Consider the following 22,354-nt stretch of genomic DNA (forward strand, 5'->3'; position numbering starts at 1 on the left):
AGTCTGACACCACCCAATCTGTGCTGTCAGTGTCAAACTGTGCAGGGCCATACCCCTAATGGGTGACCCTTATTCCTAGTTTCTAGAAGGAATAATAAAGGAATGATACAACGATTCATAAGAATAGATGCTCCAGAATTGCTATTACATGCAGGTAGTAACAAAAACAGACATGTCAGGAGATGATAAATAAGATCTTTGATAGCAATAAATTTGATCATAATTCAACAAATGATTGCTCAGAAAGAGGAGAGAGGGAATGGAGATAAGTCACCAGAGACATGTCTGATTTAGCACTGAACAGCATTCTGCAGCTTGCTATGTATAGGACATCCTTGTTTTTTTGTGACACAATTGATAAAGTGCAATAAAAAAAATGTGTATAATAAATCTAAAGACTGGAGCTTCAGTGATGATTTTGTGCAATATTGGGATGTCACATCGCAGGTCAATCAGCTGTCGTTTTATAGAAGAAATGTTGCATTATGTATTTTAATGAGTGTTCATAAGCAGTCATTTTGAGAAGCTATAATGTCCCGTCAGTAGCCAAAATGTTATAGAGCAGGAGGAGCTGAGCGGACTGATGCTGTATATAGTTCTGTGAGGAAAGAGTCTTCATAACCTGTATTATAATAATGTGAATTCCTGCTCATTCTAGGCTTGGAGTCCAGTGGGCGGTCCTACTCATTACTGACAGCCCTCATGTATGATTGTGCATACAAACCTAGCTGTCACTGAGTAGGACAACCCTTTGGACTCCTAAGCATAGAAAGCAGAGATTTAAATGAATGAAATACAAGTTAGGGTCCATTCACACGTCCGTAGCGTGTTTTGCGGATCCACGGATCCGCAGATCCACAAAACACGGACACCGGCAATGTGCGTTCCGCTCCGGCACTAATAGAATATACCTATTCTTGTCTGCCATTGCGGACAAGAATAGGACATGTTAAATTTTTTTCGGGAACGAAATTGCGGACTTCGTGCGGCCCCATAGAAATGAATGGGTCCGCAATTCCGTTCTGCAAAATGCGGACATGTGAATGGGGCCTTATACTGTATTTTTTTTCCACAAAACAAAATATTAGTCTGCTCAGTAGTGACTCCTACTATATAACATGCTGCCTGCAGACTGGACTGAATGTTTGGTGTGACATGAAATTGAGAAAATGATATTTATTATATTTAGAGTTGAGCAAATTGATTCCACACAAATCAAATGTGTTAAGAACTTCCCAAAAACTTCAGTTTTGTGTTGCAGTTATAATGTACTGGACTCCATTCAAGTGACCTTTTGAAATGTTTAAATCCGTGTAATGGGGAGATGCAGCGGCGGCCATACGGACATCAGAAGCAAAGTGGATGCCGGGGAGTGGGGTAAGTATAATCCCTTGGCCCAGGCATTAGGTGGGTCATTATATGGGTTGGATAACCCCTTTAACCCCTGCACAGCATGCCCCTTACATGTACGGCACATATTGGGTCTTAAAAGATGGTGCCCAGAGCAGGCACCCAGAGCTGGAGAGGACTCCCCTGCATAACGGAAACAGGACGGATCCGTTATGCAGGCCATAGACTTCTATTATGACAGAATGAATAATGGAATGCCTCTAAAGGCATTCCGTTATGCATTCCATCATAGAATTGTGTTATGGCCTGTGGTAACGGAATCCATAAAGCAATTCTGCTTTTATCAGCAAATGAAGCGCAAACGAATTTCAAAATATGAAATTCTCTCATCTCTATTGAGAATGCTATAAAAATTTAATCCATAAAATTATGGCAGAATAGCGTTTTTTCTTCCAATTTCACCCCATTTAGAATTTTTTTCCAGCTTCCCACTATATCGTATGGAATATTAAGATTGAAATTAAAAAGTTATTGCTCATGGAAAATGAAAAATCGCTGCATCATGAAAGGGTTAAAAAGCTTAAAAGGGGTTGGATACAGTCATAGGAGGCAATTGGGGCAATTTCGATTTGGGTTGACTTAATTCCTACTAAATCAAATCTGACAGGAGAATTGATACTATAAGAACAAAACAAATTTCACAAAATTTTCTCATCTCATATCACATTTTTGATACCCGCCATTTAACATATATGTATCCTGCAGAGTCCAGGAAAAAAAAATTATATATTAACGTATACATTTTTTTAAATAATGGAAGTCCATGGTGAACGGATGCCACTGTATGGCATCCATTAATGTATATGTTTTTTTGTATGCATTAAACAGATGGCAAAAACATGACGTGAACCCAGCCTTATAGTATTATGTTATTTGCAAAAAAAAAAATTGAAAAGGGCTTACAAATTTAAGCAATCACATTTCTCAATGAAGGTAAGATATATTTTTATTTTTTAAATTAGACTGTAGCGCTGGCCAATCGCAGCGCTCAGCTCATAGCCTGAGAGAAAAAAAACCTCTCAGGCTATGAGCTGAGCGCTGCGATTGGCCAGCGCTACAGCATGGGAGAAGGAGACGCCGGCAGACTCAACTGGGTGGAGCCGAACATATGAAGATACCGGAGGCTTTACCGGGAGAATGGAGCGGCGCCCAGGTATAACAGTAAGTGCAGGGAGATCCCTGGGCGCCGCTCTCCATGTCTGTATACTTAGTTTAGATTTTCTATTATAGTGAAAGGTCCTCTTTAAACCAAGTATCTGGTTTGTCTCATTTAATACTGATTACTGAACCATTTTTTTTTTACCTATAATATTAATGATAATGAAAATGCAGTACTTAATCTATCTAAATTAATTACTTTGAAAGAAATAGTTTGACAATACAGCTTTATTTTAACATTTTGTAACTGTTTCCCATAGTTTCCTATTAAAATCTAAACTTTTCTCATGCACCTGAATAGCGTTTGCTTGTTTGCAATTTATTTGTGCAATCAAATGCTCTTTCAATGACTGGGCGTGTTGCTTAGCAATAGTCCTTGTGCCAGCATGGTGACCACAACCTCTGTGCTTAGATTTCAGTGTGATGTGGTGATTACATTACTGGGAGTCTCCCAGGGGTGTAGCTAAAGACTCATGGGCCCTGGTGCAACAGTTTACTTTGGACCTCCTTACCTTAGTGCTTTGTGGCCAGGGGCAGGGGAGCACATGGCCTTCCTTCTTCCTGAGCCAAAATTGAAACAGCACCCCTTCCCGTTGCCAAATTCTTGACCTAACCCCTTCTCTTAAGACAGGTGTAGCTTGAAAATTCTGGACTCCAGTGCAAAATCTATGAAGAAGCCCTACCAGCATGCACTTTCTGTAATACAGGTGTCTTCTTATGTGGCACAAGGGTCTTTGGGTCCCCTCAGGCTCCTGGGCTCTGCACCCCCCATAGCTATGCCCCTGTAGTCTCCTTTGTCCTACAAAATCAAGTAATCACAGATAATCCTGCCTCCTAGTCTCTTTCTGGCTGCATACAGTAGGTGATAAATGTTAGATCTGCAGGGGTTTGACCATGGAGGAGGAGTTTAGATAGTTTTGGCTAAGCATCGAAATCTATGGCAAAGATGATGGATAAATGATACTGTAACTTATTCAGGTTGGAATACCCAATTAATTTTCTTGCCAATTACATGTCCCCACCCATCCATTGGTTGAACTTGATGGACTTATGTCTTTTTTTCAACCGTATTAACTATGTAACAGTCCTTAATTTTTTGGGGCCACATTTTTGCTACTTATCTAAATTTTGCAATCTTCTTATAATTTTTCATGTAAACTATGATTTTGAAAATGTTATTTTTTTTATCTTTATTTGTACATTATCGAATACAACATATAATATCAATAATCATTACCATTACACATAACAAATGTATCTTTTCCTCACACAATCCACCCCGTCCATCCCAAAACCCAGTAAACCCCACGTAGGGAGAAAGAGGAGTGAAGAGAAGAAAAAATTAAGAATTTCCTTTTTTCTTTTATATGACCTTAAACCATTGATTCCATATTTCTATAAGGCAATCTCCCCCTCCCCTATTTTTCTTAATTAACCTTTCCATTTTTATCCTTTCATTGACAGATTTTCTCCATTCAATTACTAGGAGTCTAGGAATCTTTTTGGTTCCATTTTTTAAAGAAAAGCAATCTTGCCAGGAATAGTAGTAAACATAGTGCTTGCTTAGCTACTTTCGTTAGTCTCAAATGTATTGTAACCCCCAGTATACATATCACAGGGTCCCCATATATCCTTTCTCCCAAAACTTTTTCAATGATCACTGTTATATCTAACCAGTACCTAAACAGTTTGGGGCATCTCCAAACTAAATGTATTAGACCTGCCCGTTCTTCCCTACATCTCGGGCATTCATCAGTCGCTCTTATACCCATTCTTTTCAACAATGACGGTTGATGTAACCTATGAATAAGAAAAAACTGTGAAACTCTATGTGAGGCCCTTGACGAAACAAAAAAAAACGTTATTTAAAACATCATCCCATTTATCATTCAATAGATCTTTAATATCTTTTTTCCATTTCTCTTTAACTAATATTTTAGTCCTTGTTTGTACTGCCTTCATCAATAATTAGTATCTCCTAGAGATACTACCTTTGACCTTTCCATCCCTAAAAAACCAATCAACCCCTTCCAAAGAGGCTCTTTTCTATATTTCTAAATTGGTTGCTGGATTAATTGCATCCCTTATTTGTAAATATTTAAAGTATTTCTTTTTTGGGATCCCAAACTCTCTAATCAAAATCTCAAAATCCTTCAATTTATCTCCATCAAAAAGTGATATAACAAACTTATCCCTCTATTCTCCCAATTTACATATTGTTTAATTATCAGAATTTCACTCAAGTTTATAATATTCCATATCGGAGTGCATTTTAAATAACCCTTTATACCAATTTTTTTTTTACCTCTCTCCAAATATAATCCATAAGATTTAATATTTGATTATCAGTGCTCCTATTCCATAAACTGGACTCTAATATCTCCATTAAACTACTTTGCTTAGTCTTAGTTAATTCCCATTTATATTAAATACCCTCTCATAAGTGAACTTACTTAATTCTCTTTAATATGACAAAACTGTGACACCAAAAAATATAAGAAACAATTTGGAAGAGATAACCCCCCCTCCCTGATGGGTAACTGAAGTATTTATTTTTTTAATCTAGATACTCCCCCTTTCCAAACAAACTCCCTCATTAATTTATCTAACACCCCAAAGATCTTTTTTTTATAATACAATCTGGGCATTCTGCAATATAAACAGAATCTTAGGGAGAAGGATCTTCTTTGTCAAATTAATTTCGACCCATCATTGATAGTGTCAGTCTCCTCCAAATATGAATCTTCTTTCTCATTTTCTTCAAAAGAGGAACATTTATCTTTACATAATCCTCCACCTTTCTTGAAATATTTTAAAATATCCCTGAATATTTGAAACTACTTCCTTTATCTACTCTATGAACACCAAAACTCTTATTTAATTCTCCCTCCCCTAATAACATCAAATATGTTTTTTCCAAATTTATTTTTAATCCTGAAAAAAATCCGAATTTATCTATTATATTTATTATTTTACCTAATTCCACCTTAGTGTTACTCAAATATATCAAAATATCATCCACGTGTAACATTATTTTTTCCTTAGTGCCCCCATAATGGAATCCAACAAATTCAGCACTTTCACAAATTATATTAGCTAAGGGCTCTATAACAATTTCAAAGAGCAACGGGGATAGGGGACATCCCTGCCTAGTGCCCCTCAAAAGGGCAAAAGGCAGGGACGTGACCCCATCCACAGAAACTCTAGCTCTAGGATAAGAATATATTAATTTGATCCAATTTACAAAACTAAAACATCTAAGGACCTCCCACAAATAATCCCATTCTATACAATCAAATGGCTTAGTTGCATCTAAAGACAATATACCTTTTTTTTATATCCCTTTGTTTATTTCCTTCAATATTAATAAACAACCTCCTAATATTGGAATTGATCAGTCTCCTTGGGATGAAACCTGTTTAATCTTCATTTATCAAGGTTTTTATTATTTTAGATAATCTACCCTCTAAAACCTTTGCAAGTATTTTTATATCCATATTCAACAAGGATATAGGTCTATATAACTCTGTTTTTTTTGTCTTTACCCTCTTTAGGGATCAGAACTATAATAGCTTCATCCATTGAGTCCGGTAGTTTTCTGTCATCCTAGCCTCACACAGGGTTTCCCTTAATTCTGGCAGTATCTGACTAAAATCTTTATATATCTCAAATGGTAGACCATCTCCTCCTGGCACTTTTCCATTTTTTACTGATTTCAAGGCTCTTTCTAACTCTTCCAGCTGTTATTCTTTATCCAGGTGATCTTTTTGTTTTTTTGACAGTTTTTTTTATAAAGGGAACCTCATTTGAATATTGACATAATTCCTCTTTTCCATAATGTATTTTTGATGTATATAGTTCTTGATAGTAAATACGAAACACCTCACTTATCTGTTCCGGAGTTTTTACCATCTGTCCCTTTATTAATTTTTATTACCCCTATCCAGGATTCTTTCTGTTGATTTTTTACTATATTAGCCAGAGTCTTACCCACTTTTTCACCCTCTGAAAAGAACTTGACCCCCTCAAAAAACAATGCTGTTTGAGATTTTTCCATATATAAATCTTTAACTTTTTAATCAATACTATGCACGAGTAAGATGTTTGAGAACAACAATGTTCACTTTTATAAAAATAAAGAACTCGAGTAAGATACTTTTATTATGAGAGTTTTTAGTATTTTTTGGCCATCTATACCATGAGCACTGTGAGAAAACTGGTCATCTGTGTGAACTTCAAGATGTTGGCTACATTCCCATAGAGCACTAAAGGTTAACCTAGATGCAGTGTGCACTTTCCAGTAACGCAAAACGCCTCTGAATCACTCCTTTATTTGACTGAGAACTACTCCCAGGAGATCTTAATAAACTGTCCATTGTGCCTGATGAATTACTGGTACACACCGATTCTCCCATTAGCCCTGGGAGATGCAGGCAAGAACACTCCTTCACTAATAGATGGTCAGGGGATTTGCCCTGGTACAAACCAACCCTGAATTAAGCCTGTCATTTTTCTTCTGCGGTGCGAACATTAATGAGGCTATAATCTGTTCTTGTCCGCGCGCTATGAATCAGAGAGCGATGGCTCATCTTACATTTGAGTCCATTGTTTTGATTAGATAATTTTCCTATGCCTTTTCATTTTTTTTTTTAAATTATAGTTTGAATTGGTCTTGAATAAAATCTCCAGTCACTTAATCATTTTGCTCCTATTATAATGTCTGCCTGGATGACAGAGAGAGATGAACAGAAAATGCACTTTACGAATTTCTTGCCACTCCTCATTAAATCAATGTGAGGCTATATGATCTGTCCTGATTCACCGCACAACATTACTGTTACAAGAGTAATACCTTTGGCTTTAAATTGTCATATACAAAAAGAGGATCTCCAAGGTGTGGTCTCGAGGTTTGAACGCAACACCTATATTATCCAACAAGACACACCGGAGACATGAGATTTGTTCACACATTCATTCTTTAAGTGTTCAATGATCTTCCAAAGTAATGGACAATACATTACAACTGTTTCAACAAGCTTATATCATAAATGTGTCATCTTGGTGTGAGGGCACTAAATACATGATTATAATCCAACATCAATAATATTATGTGTGTTGTGCTGTCATGAGATCAAACACAAGAGGCTGCTTAGTCTGCTGATACTTATTAATGTTTTCGGTCTTCTGCTTGGTATGTCTTATACCTTGTTCAAATGATATACAGTATATTGCATGTTTATATTATTATCTCTGGAAAAATGGTTTATTGAAGAACTTATGCACATTTTCTCTCCACCAGAAGGAAGAAAACCATCTCTCTAGTACCACCTATAGGTAGCTATTCTCTAAAACAAAGTCTCTCCCATAAAACAGCCTTGAAATATAGTCATGTTTCATGGCTCATTTTTGTTTGTAGCAGTGCTTCTTCAAGATGGTCCTTTCCTTAGCTAACTAGACATTAACAAAGAGGGTGGACACAGACATAGGGCTCCGATGTAAGAACAGTATTTGGGTGTGTGAAAGGAATGTCTGTACTCTGAATAAATCTGGTAATAATGGTTCTATTACCGCAAATTGTTTAGATTTTCAAACAATAATTCACCACTATTGCTCGCTTTCTTCTTCACAGCCTTCTGATTTCCTTTGTGTCACAGCTCCAGGATCAATGTAATTGTCAGTTTATTTTTTTTACTTAAATCAACAGTACAAGATAAACAAAGAAACTTTGTAATATATGTTATTAAAGCAAAAAAAAAGCATCTTTCTCCTCCTATCAGACTCCTTTGTGCTTCACTAACTGTCAATTCACTGCTAAAATCCGTTTCAATGAAGATAAAAGCAGCTCAATGAGGATCAGGTTTCATTTGCAGCTCATGGAAGTCCAAGGAGAGGAAAAGTGCGGATCCACAAAACACGGACACCGGCAATGTGCGTTCCACATTTTGCGGACCGCACATCGCCGGCACTCTCATAGAAAAAGGGCCTTTTCTTGTCCGCAATTGCGAACAAGAATAGGACATGTTCTATTTTTTTGCGGAACGGAAGTGCAGATCCGCAAATGCGGATGCGGACAGCACATTCCGGACCCATTGAAAATGAATGGGTTCGCACCTGTTCCGCAAAATTGCGGAAGGGATGCAGACCCATTTTGAGGATGTGTGAATGTACCCTTAAAGGATAAATTTATAGGGGAAAACATGAGACTCTAGTACCCTGTTGGGCCACCTCTAGCCTAGATACAAAATGAGATATGGTTGGGCATGGAGGCATAAAGGTTCTCTATGGTATCCTGTAGCACAGGGATGCTCAATCTCCAGCTGTTGTAAAACTATGACTCCCATCATGCCCTGCTATAGGCTGATAGATATAGGCTTTCCGGGCATGTTAAGAGTTGTAGTTTTGCAACAGCTGGAGGGCCACACGTTGGGCATCCCTGCTGTATCACATTTGCCCACAAATGTTGCAGATGGGCTAAGTAGATCCTTTCTTCAGCATTTCTTATTACGATTAACATTAGCACAACATTAAAACCATCTCATGACCTTCACATGATATGCAAATAGACACTTATGCATTTCAAATGAAGACTCATTCTTAATCATAGATTAAGCCATGACTAAGAACAAGTCTTTGTTAGTTCAAAACACCAGCATCTTTTTACTGCTACATATGAACATTCAGTTTTTAATATTATACTAAAAAAACTTCATGGATTTTAGGAGTGCTGGAGAAATCCCTTCTTTTCTATTTTAGTCTATTCATGCCAGAGCCTGTATGCCAATTCAGGACTTCCTCCCTGCACCCGCTATTATTGGCTGAAACCATTTGCTCATTTGGTGAGCTGATTGCTGACATAGTTTTCGTTGTTTGTGTACATTCGAAGGTTGCAGAAGCTGGTGTCACAGTTGGTCCAATAAAAGCTTGATTGGCAATAATCAAGTGCGGCAATCTGGAGGAGACATTCCTAGGAAACCCTTGTTGTTTGTGGATGAGCATTATCCTGCTGAAAATTGCCAGTTGTAAGCCATGCCATGAGAGGCAATACATGTGGTCACAGCATGTCTGGGAGAATGAGAAGAAGGAGGGAGAAGCCGCTGGAGAGAGGCAGAGACACAGACACAGACTACTGCTGTTTAGTGTTATTTTTTTTCTGTCTCATTTGACTCCTGGATTCATATGTAAACTGCTCAGTACTTCAGTATAATGTCCTTCATTACTGCTGTAGTTATGAAAGTGTGTAACAGAGAGAAGAATCTCCTATTTCTCTATGTGTAGTATATGGGCAGACATCACAGCAGCTAGTCCCCATGTACTCAGAGACAATTTGTGATGGAACGCAAAGAACGGGAAAAGGCGTAAAAATCCACAATAAAAGTCATATAATAGCCAGATATAGTGATTTTCCTCATGTACACAAATGACAGCTTACTTTTATAAGGTTTCCTCACTTTTTTCTATTTGATTTCTTCATAATTACTAGTGTTGGGCGCGAATATTCGAATTGCTAATATTAATTGCAAATATCGGCACTTCGAGAATTCGCGAATATTTAGAATATAGTGATATATATTCATATTTTGAATATTCTAGATTTTTTTTCATCTGCACCCATGATCCCTCCCTGCTTCTTGCTTGTGGTCCAATAAGAAGGCTGCAATGTCTTTGTCACAGCTTAGAAACATCCCTAGCAACCAATAGGAAAGTTGCCTACCCCTTACTATATAAGAACCTCCCCAGCAGCCATTTTCTACAGTTTTTTAAAGTTCTCTAGAGAGACAGCAGTGTCATTGCTGTGCTCTGTGCTTTCCACTCATTACATTAGATAGATAGTTAGCTTATATATATAATACAGATAGTTAGTGGGAGATAGTGTAGGTTATATCCTGATATAGTGTAGCTGTTGCAGTGCAGGGTGTTAGTGTGATAGGTTCTGCTGTCCATACATTCATGCTACATAGTGCTATGATGTCACAACAATACATAGTGCACCAATCAGTAATATGTAGTCAGACCTGCTAAAATGTGAAGTTTCATGTATTGCGTTAACGTATTATCATCATTAGTGCCGATTAGCGCAATCGCGAATATATTGGAGCACTCTATCTGCATATAAAGCCATTTTTAATGATCTGCCGTGCCAACCATTTTCTCCAGAAGACTTCTAGCAGCTTGGAAAATGTAGCAAAAATGACCCACGCCTGTATTGCGTGCGCATTACGTGAATATTACATTGACGATTTTTGCAAAATAATATATGACGAATATTCTACAAAATATTCGCGAAATTTCGCGGATTCGAATATTCCCCCTGCCGCTCATCACTAATAATTACATCTTTTTGGTTGATGGGAGCCTACTGTCACCAAACCTCCTTCTGAGTTGAGCCAATGTTGATGTAAACCTCCAATTCATAAAATTCATTATATATCTGAAGAGAGGTTCCCAACTCCATACAGTAATTGGAAAACCATTTTATATGTTTTTTATTTTTTTATTTTTATTTTTATTTTTTAAATATATTTTATTTTCAAAGAGGTAAAGTACAACAATCTTCTTATTCAGTATCACAGTGCAATGACGTATAGATAAATTACTAGCTTCATCTCGTCCTAAACTAACTCTTCAATTATTTGTAAATATAAACCCCCCTGTCCCAGCCTCCCCCCCCCCTTTTTCTTTCCGCGGGGCTGTCGTGTCTACATCTTATCAATATTTCCGAATACCCCCTTTTTCTCCTCCGCAAAGCTGCCACGTCTACCTCACCTGTCATTATTTCCAGTTACCCCAGATCCGCAGCCAGACTGCCTTCTTCCCTGCTGTTTGGGCTAAGATGTGTTCGTATTGCCTCACCCTATTCATCCACTCCATCCACTCCTGAAAGCTGGGGTATTTACTGGTGCCCCAGTGTTTAACAATTGTTATTTCAGCTAATGCTATGCCCCGGAGCCACAGTATCTGCTCAATTTTGTTTTGGTCTATCTCTGGGAGTATGCCCAGGATGACGTAGTCAATGCATGCCTGGTACTTCAAAAGGGAGCAATGCTGCAATTTCCGGAATATTTTAATCCAATATTTATTTATCCCTGGACATTCCCACAGCAGGTGTATGTAATCTCCTCTATCTTTGTTACATTTATAGCAATTCTGTTTCCTATCTTTGTAAATGGTATGGAGTAGGGCTGGTGTATAGTAGAGGTGATGTATAATTTTCAAAAGGATCCATACATGGGCGAGTGAAACAGTAGATCTTTTAATATTTCTGTACACAATATTCCACATAATAGGTTCCCCTTTGTGTAGATCTCTTTCCCATTTAGCCTCACCCCTAAATGTGGTCGTTTTTATATATTCATGTTTTAACTTAGCGTAAATATGTGATGTAGAAGTGTTAAGTGTCATATCTTGACAAGAATCTAAAAAAGTGTTCCTTACTATCTTCAAATAATTTTTATTCTCCGTGTGGTGTATAGCGTGACGTAGTTGCTCATATCGAAATTTATCAATAAATCCTAATTTATCATCTAGTAGTATTTCATTTGGGGGCTTAATCAGTCCGTGATGAAAAAACTTGTGCAATTAAGTATATTCCGTGTTTTTCCCAATATTCGGCGTGACCTAGTTGCATAACTTGTGGTAAGTGTGCATTCCCCCACAGTGGGGTGTACTGAACTGCTTCAGATACGCCCACCATATCTCTAATTTGTTGCCAGATGTACCCAAGCATTCTACCAAACGGGTTTGTTGTTATGTTCTTCTTAACGAGACCATTTTCAAGCAAATGGAAAAGGTCCGCCCATGGTCTACAGTGCTCCCCAAAAAGGAGACGAACGCATTTATTCCCTCGATTCCTCAAACACCATCTTAGTTGAGCAGCTAAATAATATCCTTTTAAGAAGGGGATGGACATTCCACCCTCTTCTTTATACAGATATCGAATCTTAATTCTAACTCGTTTGCGGCCCCATATCAATTCATTAAGAAGGGACTCTAACTTGTTAAAGAACTTATCTTCTATCATAATTGGACTAGCGTTAAGAACATATAGTAACTGTCACGGAACCATGAACCAGACGTACAACAAGGGATAAGTGAAAATAAGAAGGCTTTATTGAAAATAAAGCTGTAGAGCAAAAGTCCAAACGGATGGCGAAACCGAAGCAGAGTCTTTGCGAAGCCAGAGGTCAGGAACCAGAAGGGTAGTCAGACGAAGCCAGGATCAGGAACCAGCAGGGTAGTCAGACGAAGCCAGGATCAGGAACCAGCAGGGTAGTCGGACGAAACCAGGATCAGGAACCAGCAGGGTAGTCGGACGAAACCAGGATCAGGAACCAGAAGCAGCAGCAGTCTAGAAGCATGTGAACACAGGAGGACCAAGCAAGGAACTGAAGCCACAGACCTCCTATATATATGAGCTGGGCATCCAGCTCCTCCCAGTGGGAAGGAGGAGCCGCAGGGTGGGAGGCTACAAGAAACCCAGAAACCAAGATGGCCGCCAGCACATGTCAAACGAAGGAGAACAGCAAGAAGGTAAGACCATGACAGTACCTCCCCCTCAAGGGCCCCTCCTCCGCGGAGTAAAGAACGGTTTCTGAGGGAAGCGTGCGTGGAAGGCTCGGAGCAAGGCAGGAGCATGGACATCTGCGGAGGGAACCCAGGAACGCTCCTCTGGACCATAACCACGCCAATGGACCAAAAACTGCACCCGACCGCGGACCAGGCGTGAGTCCAGGATATTGCTCACCTCATACTCCTCACGATTACCCACTAGGACCGGACGAGGCCGAGGAACCGAGGAAGTGAAACGATTACACACCAGTGGCTTCAACAGGGAGACATGAAACACGTTGGAGATCCGCATGCCAGGAGGAAGCGCAAGGGCATAGGCTACCGGGTTTACCCTGCGAAGCACTCGGAAGGGACCAACAAAGCGAGGCGCCAGCTTGGGAGTGGGCACTCGAAGGTTGAGGTTGCGGGTGGACAACCATACACGGTCTCCGACCTGGTAGGAAGGAGCAGGCGCTCGTCTGCGATCAGCCTGGAGTCTCTGGCGCTGCGCAGAGACCTCAAGGGACTTCTGGATCAGTACCCAAGAAGCACGTAGGACGGAAAGGTGATCCTCCACAGCCGGAATATCCTGGGGAGAGAATACCTCCGGTAACACGGCAGGTTGGAACCCATAATTGGCCATGAAGGGAGACGTCCCAGAGGAAGAGTTCACCGCCGTGTTCCTGGCAAACTCAGCCCAAGGCAGGAGGTCAACCCAATTGTCTTGGTGATCGGAGACATAGCAACGAAGGAATTGCTCCAAGGCCTGATTGGATCGTTCTGCGGCCCCATTGGACTGAGGGTGGTAGGCCGAGGAGAAGGAGAGATGAATCCCCAACTGGGAGCAAAAGGCGCGCCAGAACCTGGACACAAACTGACTCCCCCGATCCGACACAATCTCCTTGGGCAAACCGTGCAACCGGAAGACCTCCCTGGCAAAAATCGTGGCCAACTCTTGTGCAGAGGGTAACTTCTTGAGAGGAACACAGTGGCACATTTTGGAAAACCGATCCACAATCATGAGAATGACCGTATGGCCTCGGGATGCAGGGAGGTCCACAATGAAATCCATCCCCAGGTGTGACCATGGGCGCTCCCCGGTGGCTATGGGTTGCAGAAGGCCCAACGGAAGGTGCCGAGGGGACTTACTCTGGGCACAAACGGAGCATGCCGCTACATATGCGGCGATGTCGGAACGTAGGGAAGGCCACCAGAACAGACGTGAAACAGCCCAGGACAGCTGATTCTTTCCAGGATGCCCCGCGGTCTTGGAGTTATGGTAGGTTCGCAACAACCGAGTGCGCAACTCCTCAGGCACAAAACATCTGCCGTTGGGTCTCCCAGAGGGAGCACCAGATTGAGCCGCCAAAATCTGCTCACCCAGGGGAGAGGTCAGGCTGGTGCGAATGGCGGCCAAGATCTGATTCGGAGGTATGACCGAAGTCGGAATCGACTCCTCCCTGGACAGCTCGGAGTACTGCCGTGATAAGGCATCCGCCCTGATGTTCTTGGAACCGGGTAGGTAGGAGACCACGTAATTAAAACGTGACAAGAACAGAGCCCATCTGGCCTGACGTGGTGTCAATCTCTTGGCCTCAGAAAGGTAGGTCAGATTCTTGTGGTCCGTCAGGATGAGGACCGGAACCACCGAACACTCGAGCAAGTGCCTCCATTCTTTAAGGGCCTGCACGATGGCCAATAACTCCCTGTCACCAATCTGATAGTTGCACTCCGCGGAAGACAGTAAAACAGTAAAACCCACAAGGAAGCAGAGGACCCTTTGGTGTTCTACGCTGAGACAGAAGGGCGCCTACTCCCGTCTCAGACGCGTCCACCTCGAGGACAAAGGGCAACCCAGGGTTGGGATGCGACAGAATCGGAGCCGACACAAAGGCGGACTTTAGAGCCTCAAAAGCTCGGATGGCCTCGAGCGGCCAGACCTGGGAATTACTGCCCTTCCTGGTCAGATCCGTGAGAGGCTTGGCTAGCATGGAAAAGTCCCTGATGAACTTCCGATAATAATTGGCGAAGCCCAAAAAGCGCTGCAGGGAACGAAGACCACTGGGCTGGGGCCACTGTAAGACAGCCGAAACCTTCTCAGGATCCATGGAGAACCCCTCAGCGGAAATGATGTAACCTAAGAAGGTTACCTGGGATCGGTGAAATTCGCATTTCTCAAGCTTACCGAACAGCTTGTTCTCTCGTAACCGTTGCAACACTCGTCTGACATCCAGAATGTGGGCCTCCATGGATTCAGAATATACCAAGATGTCATCCAAATAGACCACCACACACTGCTGCAACAGGTCACGGAAAACATCGTTGATGAATTCCTGAAAGACTGCGGGTGCATTGCACAACCCAAAGGGCATAACCAAGGATTCATAATGACCGGTCCTGGTGTTAAACGCGGTCTTCCACTCATCGCCCGCCTTGATCCTTACCAGGTTATATGCCGCCCTCAGGTCGAGTTTGGTAAAGACCGTGGCCCCTTTAAGGCGATCGAACAGCTCGGAAATCAAGGGTATCGGGTAAGCGTTCTTGATCGTGATGCGATTGAGACCCCTGTAATCGATGCAAGGCCTCAACTCACCGCCCTTCTTTTTCACAAAGAAAAATCCAGCCCCTGCCGGGGACGAGGATTTGCGAATGTGTCCGCGTGAAAGCGCCTCCCTCACGTACTCCTCCATGGCCTCATTCTCCGCTACCGACAGTGGATAGACTTTGCCACGAGGAGGAACGGCACCAGATTGTAACTCTATGGCACAATCGTATGGGCGGTGCGGAGGTAGGGCAACCGCGCGCACCTTATCGAATACATCCCGGTACTCCTCGTATTCAGGAGGCAACAGAGAGTCCGAGGAAGTACACAGCAACTTGACAGACCCATGGATGCAACTAGCCCCACACTGCGGTGACCACGAGAGGATCTCGGCCGATCTCCAATCGAAAGTCGGATTATGCTTCCGGAGCCAGGGGTACCCCAAGACCACCGAGTAGTGTGGAGACGAAATAACCTGGAGGCAGACCGACTCTCTGTGAACGGCACCAATGGCTATCCCCACTGGAAGGGTCTCATGAGTCACGTGTGGCGGCAGAAGGGGTCTGCCGTCTATCGCCTCAAGAGCCAGTGGGGAACCTCGAGCCTGCAGAGGAATGGAATTGGCGGCAGCGAACACATTATCAATGAACAAACCACCAGCACCAGAGTCCACCAACGCCTGGGTCGTCACCGAGCCCCCGACCCAGGAGAGGACAACAGTGATCAGTGGTTTGTCAACACGGGAAACCGGGGGACGAGGAGACTCCACCCAAGATCTGCCCCCGACAGGATCTCAGGTGCGAGCGTTTCCCGGACGGTTCGGACATGCCAACCGAAAATGCCCACCGAGACCACAGTACATGCATCGGCCCTCGCGTCTCCGGAGTACCCTCTCCCCCTCGGACAGGCGAGCAAACCCCAGCTGCATGGGTTCACCCCCAGACAAGTCATCCCCAGGAGGCGTGGGAGGAGAGGGAGGCACGGGTGGGACAGCAAACGTAGGCGCCAATCTGTTAGAAAACCTCCGCAGGCTCTCCTTAAAGGAAGGTCTCTCCCTGAGTCTGGTGTCAATCAAAATCAGGAAAGAAATAAGAGACTCGAGCTCCACTGGTAGGTCCTTAGCTGCAACCTCATCCTTCAAGGCATCCGAGAGACCATGAGAGAAAGCAGCGACCAGAGCCTCATTATTCCAGCCCACCTCTGCTGCCAGGGTACGAAACTCAATGGCGTATTCAGCTACGGATCGTGAACCCTGTCTGATGGACATAAGGAGCTTCGCAGCAGAGGCAGCACGAGCCGGCACATCGAATACCTTCCGAAGAGAAGCAACAAAACCGGAAAACTCGGCAACCACCGGATTGTTGTTCTCCCATAAAGGGCTGGCCCAGGCCAAGGCCTTGTCCGAGAGCAGCGAGATCAAGAAGCCCACCTTTGATCTCTCAGTGGAAAAGGCATGTGGCAGCAACTCAAAATAAATGCCCACCTGGTTAAGGAAACCTCGGCACTGAGTTGGCTCTCCCCCAAAGCGCTGTGGAAGAGGGGCAGAACCGGTCATACCCCGAAACACCGCAGGTGCAACAACAGGTGTCGGGGTAGACTCTGGCGCAACAACCGGAGCGGCAGTAGGAGCGGGCCCAGGAGCGACAACCGACCCATTGGCAACGGGAGCGAAATGAGCCGTGCGTTCAAGCAGGGTTTGCAACGCCACAGCGAACCGACCCAACAGGTGATCCTGCTGATCAAGTCTGGCAACCAGCGTGGGTAGCGAGGATGGCCCTGTACCGTCAGAATTCATGGCTTGGTCCTAATGTCACGGAACCATGAACCAGACGTACAACAAGGGATAAGTGAAAATAAGAAGGCTTTATTGAAAATAAAGCTGTAGAGCAAAAGTCCAAACGGATGGCGAAACCGAAGCAGAGTCTTTGCGAAGCCAGAGGTCAGGAACCAGAAGGGTAGTCAGACGAAGCCAGGATCAGGAACCAGCAGGGTAGTCAGACGAAGCCAGGATCAGGAACCAGCAGGGTAGTCGGACGAAACCAGGATCAGGAACCAGCAGGGTAGTCGGACGAAACCAGGATCAGGAACCAGAAGCAGCAGCAGTCTAGAAGCATGTGAACACAGGAGGACCAAGCAAGGAACTGAAGCCACAGACCTCCTATATATATGAGCTGGGCATCCAGCTCCTCCCAGTGGGAAGGAGGAGCCGCAGGGTGGGAGGCTACAAGAAACCCAGAAACCAAGATGGCCGCCAGCACATGTCAAACGAAGGAGAACAGCAAGAAGGTAAGACCATGACAGTAACAGTGGTAGTAATGTCATTTTAATAAGCGCTATTCGATTAATTTGTGACAGAGGGAGTTTTAACCATATTCTAATTTTCTCCTTAACTTTATCTATTATTGGGAATACGTTCAGTTTCAGATAGTGTTCCAGTTTGGTACCTATCTGGATGCCCAGATACACTAAGGAGTCTGCTGGGGTCAATATACTGACACAGAAGTTGTGGCCCGGTGGAACCGGGCGTCTTAATGGGAGAAATTTTGATTTTTCCCAGTTTATATCGTATCCAGACAGAGATCCAAACTCATCCAAACTTTCCATAACCCTGGGCAGGTCAGTGTACCCCTTCCCCAAGAATAACAGCATATCATCTGCATATAGACTGAGTTTATCAGCTTCTCCTTCGCACCCGAAGCCAGATATTTCCGCATCTTTTCTGATTTTGCATGCAATTGGCTCCAGGAACAGCGAGAAGAGCAAGGGGGAGAGGGGGCAGCCCTGGCGTGTTCCTCGGTTCAGAGAGAAAGGGGCAGAATACTCACCATTGACTCGGACCCTAGATACTGGCTTTTGGTACAGAATGCGAACCCATCTGGAGAAATACTCGCCTATCCTGACCCGCGACAGTACTCTCCAAAGGAAGGGCCACTCCACCCTGTCGAAGGCCTTAGCGGCGTCCAGAGACAGGATGGAGCAGTCCTCCCCATCCCCCGTCTGAATGTTCAAAAAGGCCCGCCTTATGTTATCCTGTATATTCCTTTTGGGAATGAACCCAGTTTGGTCTGCATGGACGACTTTATGTATGACAGTTTTTAATCTATTAGCTAATAGTTTGGCTAGAATTTTATAGTCTGTATTCAACAGGGAGATGGGGCGATAAGAGGTAACTAACAACGGATCTTTCCCCTTTTTGGGGATCAGTGTGATAGTGGCTTCCATCCATGAAGGGGGTAGGGCTCCCATCGTCCAAGATTGATTTAGTACCTCCAACATTTGGGGAAGGATAGTTCCCTCATGTTTCCGGTATAGTTCAAATGGGAAGCCATCCACCCCTGGGGATGTATTGCCCTTGATAGAATGCAGCGTAGCCTGTAGCTCGGTCAGTTGGATTGGTCTATTTAACCAATCGATATCTTGTTGATCAAACTCCGGGATATCAATTTTATCCAGATATTGATCTATTTTTCCTCCCTGATTTATAGACCCTGTTTGGTATAATGCCGAGAAGTACCTAGTGAATTCGCTAAGGATATCGTCGGGGTCTCGTAAGGTGTTTCCTGCATTTGTCCTAATTCCGATAATATTAGTGCCTCCCCTTTGATTTCTTACAATCATTGATAATAATCTGCTTGGCTTGCCGGACTCGCTAAAGCTCCTCAGCCCTGAAAAGAATATTTTATTCTGTGCTTTTGTATATAGATATTGTTTATATTCATCTTGTATTTTTTTAAGTTGGAGTTGTTTTTCTAGGGTGTTTACGCGACTAATCTCATTAGTTATCTGATTGAGCCTCCCTTCTATTTCTTTTTGAGTTTGGGCAAAAAGGGTTTTCTGTTTCCTAATTTCGTGTAAATATATACCCCGGAGATATGCCTTAAGCGAGTCCCAAACCATATGGATATGTGTTGAATTAACATTGTCCCTCCAGAAGAGTTTTATTTCTTCATTGATCTTATCTAGATCCTTTATCAATGGCATCCAATAGGGGTTAAGTTTAAAAATTCTATTTTTATTTATTTTCTTAGGACTGTCCAGTATTACCATCACCGGGCTATGGTCAGAGATACCGTGACATTCATAGTTCATTTTTTTTACCCTATTAACGAGCCCGGGGCTGGCGAGAGCGAGATCAACTCGGGACATGGACCGATATGTATTACTAAAGCATGAAAATACTTGCTTATTTCCATAAAGGGATAGCCATATATCAACAAGTGCCATCTCTGTACAGATTCGAGATAGCGCTGTACTTGATCCTAATTTCGATTCGTAATTGGTTATGGTGGAGATCCTATCCTTTTTAATGTCCATGACCGAGTTAAAATCGCCCATCACCAGCACCGGGCACTCCTCTCGTGCTGCAATGTAGTCCATCATTTTATATGTTTTTTCACAATTACATTTCCCAATTTTCTAGTTCTCTCCTTAAAGAAAGATTTGCCTGTACTCCTTTTCTAAAAGATAGCTGGAACTTCATGGTAGAGTTTCATACTACAGTTTCTAGCCAACTACTGTAGCTATTGCTGGTATATATATATTAGTAATGAGCAAAGTATTAAAAAATTCAATTTGGCTGCTTCACCCAATTTTACCCCAAAATGTACTTTGTCACAAAGTGCATTTCTTTGTAAGTAATGGGTGCCATCACAGGGAGCGGCGATTGAGATGCTTCCCATTACTGTATCCCGCAGATGCCGTGTTCATAGCTGATCACGGCAACTGACAGTAAGGCCTCTTTCACACGACGGGTTTTTTTTTTTTGTTTTGCGGGCCGTTTTTTGCGTTCCGTATACGGTCCGTATACGGAACCATTCATTTCAATGGTTCCGCAAAAAAAACTGAATGTACTCCGTGTGCATTCCGTTTCCGTTTTTACGATCCGTTGAAAGATAGAACATGTCCTATATTCGGCCGCAAATCACGTTCCGTGGCTCCATTAAAGTCTATGGGTCCGCAAAAAAAACGTACGGAAATGCATCCATATGTCTTCCGTATCCGTTCCGTTTTTTGCAGAACCATCTATTGAAATTACTGTATACTGTATATGCCATACGGAAAAACGGAACGGAAAAGCGGAATGGAAACGGAAACACAACGGAAACAAAAAACGGAACAACGGATCCGTTTAAAACGGACCGCAAAACACTGAAAAAGCCATACGGTCGTGTGAAAGAGGCCTAATAGTAAAATTAATTTTTTTAATTAATAAAATCATACTTACCCTCATCCATTTGATCGCGAAGAGCAGGCCGCTGCCATCTTGATTAAAGATCTAGCTTGCAATCTTGCATCACCATGTACGGGATTTCGTGTGAGATCTTCAATAACTCAGTAGGACTACATCATCCAATTAACTATAAATGTCCCATGAAAGCCACCTATAGATGCAATAGATATAGTCAAGAAGAAACTGACTTTTGGTACCTCATATGGCCCTGAAAAAGTGAGATGTTCTACAAACAGCATATTAAATATTATGTTTACTCAATTTAGAATCCAAGGGATACCTATTTAATGCTACCCAATGGTTTACTTAGGGTACTTTCACACTAGAGTTATTTTTTTCCGGTATTGAAATCCGGTAAAGGGTCTGAGTACCTGGAAAAAAAGCTTCCATTTTGTCCCACTGCATTCTGAATGGAAAGCAATCTGTTCAGTATGCATCAGGATGTCTTCCATTCCGTCCCTTGTATGGTATTTGACCGAACAAAATACCGCAGCTTGCTGCAGTATTTATTCTGGTAATAATTCCAGAACACTACCGCACTTGCCGGATCTGGCATTAATTTCCATTGAAATATATTAATGTCAAGTGTTCCGGAAATTGCCGCATTGCCGGATACGGTTTTCCGGTCTTTCTAGCTTTAAAAAAATTAAATACCGGATCCGTTATTCCAGATGATACCGGAAAGACGGATCCGGTATTTCAATGAATAAGTCTAACGGATATCCGTTTGCATACGGATTTCGGGATCCGGCAGGCAGTTCCGGCAACAGTACTGCCTGCTGGATTCTAACAATGCTAGTTTGAAAGTACCCTTATTGAGCCTATTTTATCCACAAATCATTTTCATTGCCAAGAAAGCTTGCGCCTTGAAATTGATGATATTTTTTATTCCAGTGCATAACATTTAGAGAAAACCAATTGGTTCTGTGCCCCCTCGTGGACAGGAGTGCTCAGACATTTTGAAAAAGATTTGTGGTCCTTTATGAAAGTTTTGTAAAGTAGAACTGGCTTAGTTGCCCTTAGCAACCAATCAGATTCCACCTTTCATTTTCCAAAAATGAAAAGTGGAATCTGATTGGTTGCTATGGGCAACTAAACCAGTTCTACTTTGCACCAGTTTGATAAATGACAGCCCATGCCCCAGTAAATCCCTGCGGCTGCAGGAGGCTAACGGCACTCTAAATAAACCCCACCCAAGTAAAAACTCACAAGTAATTGCACAATATGGAATGTGCCATAATTTGTGACTGTTTTATGCCACAATAGTGGTGTGAACACTTTAAGAAATGCACCTTCTTGTCTCATCACATCATCATATGTTCCTGTATGACCCTTTAAGATTAAACTGAGGTTATACCTCTACTACATAATGTATTTACTTAGTACACCTCACTATTGTAGACGTACCTTACTAAGCCTCTACTATTTCTGGTCTACTTTCAGCATGTTTTTCAGTTATTCAAAAAGTA

This window comes from Bufo bufo, chromosome 4 (genome assembly GCF_905171765.1).
Source record: "Bufo bufo chromosome 4, aBufBuf1.1, whole genome shotgun sequence".
NCBI classification, from domain to species: Eukaryota; Metazoa; Chordata; class Amphibia; order Anura; family Bufonidae; genus Bufo; species Bufo bufo.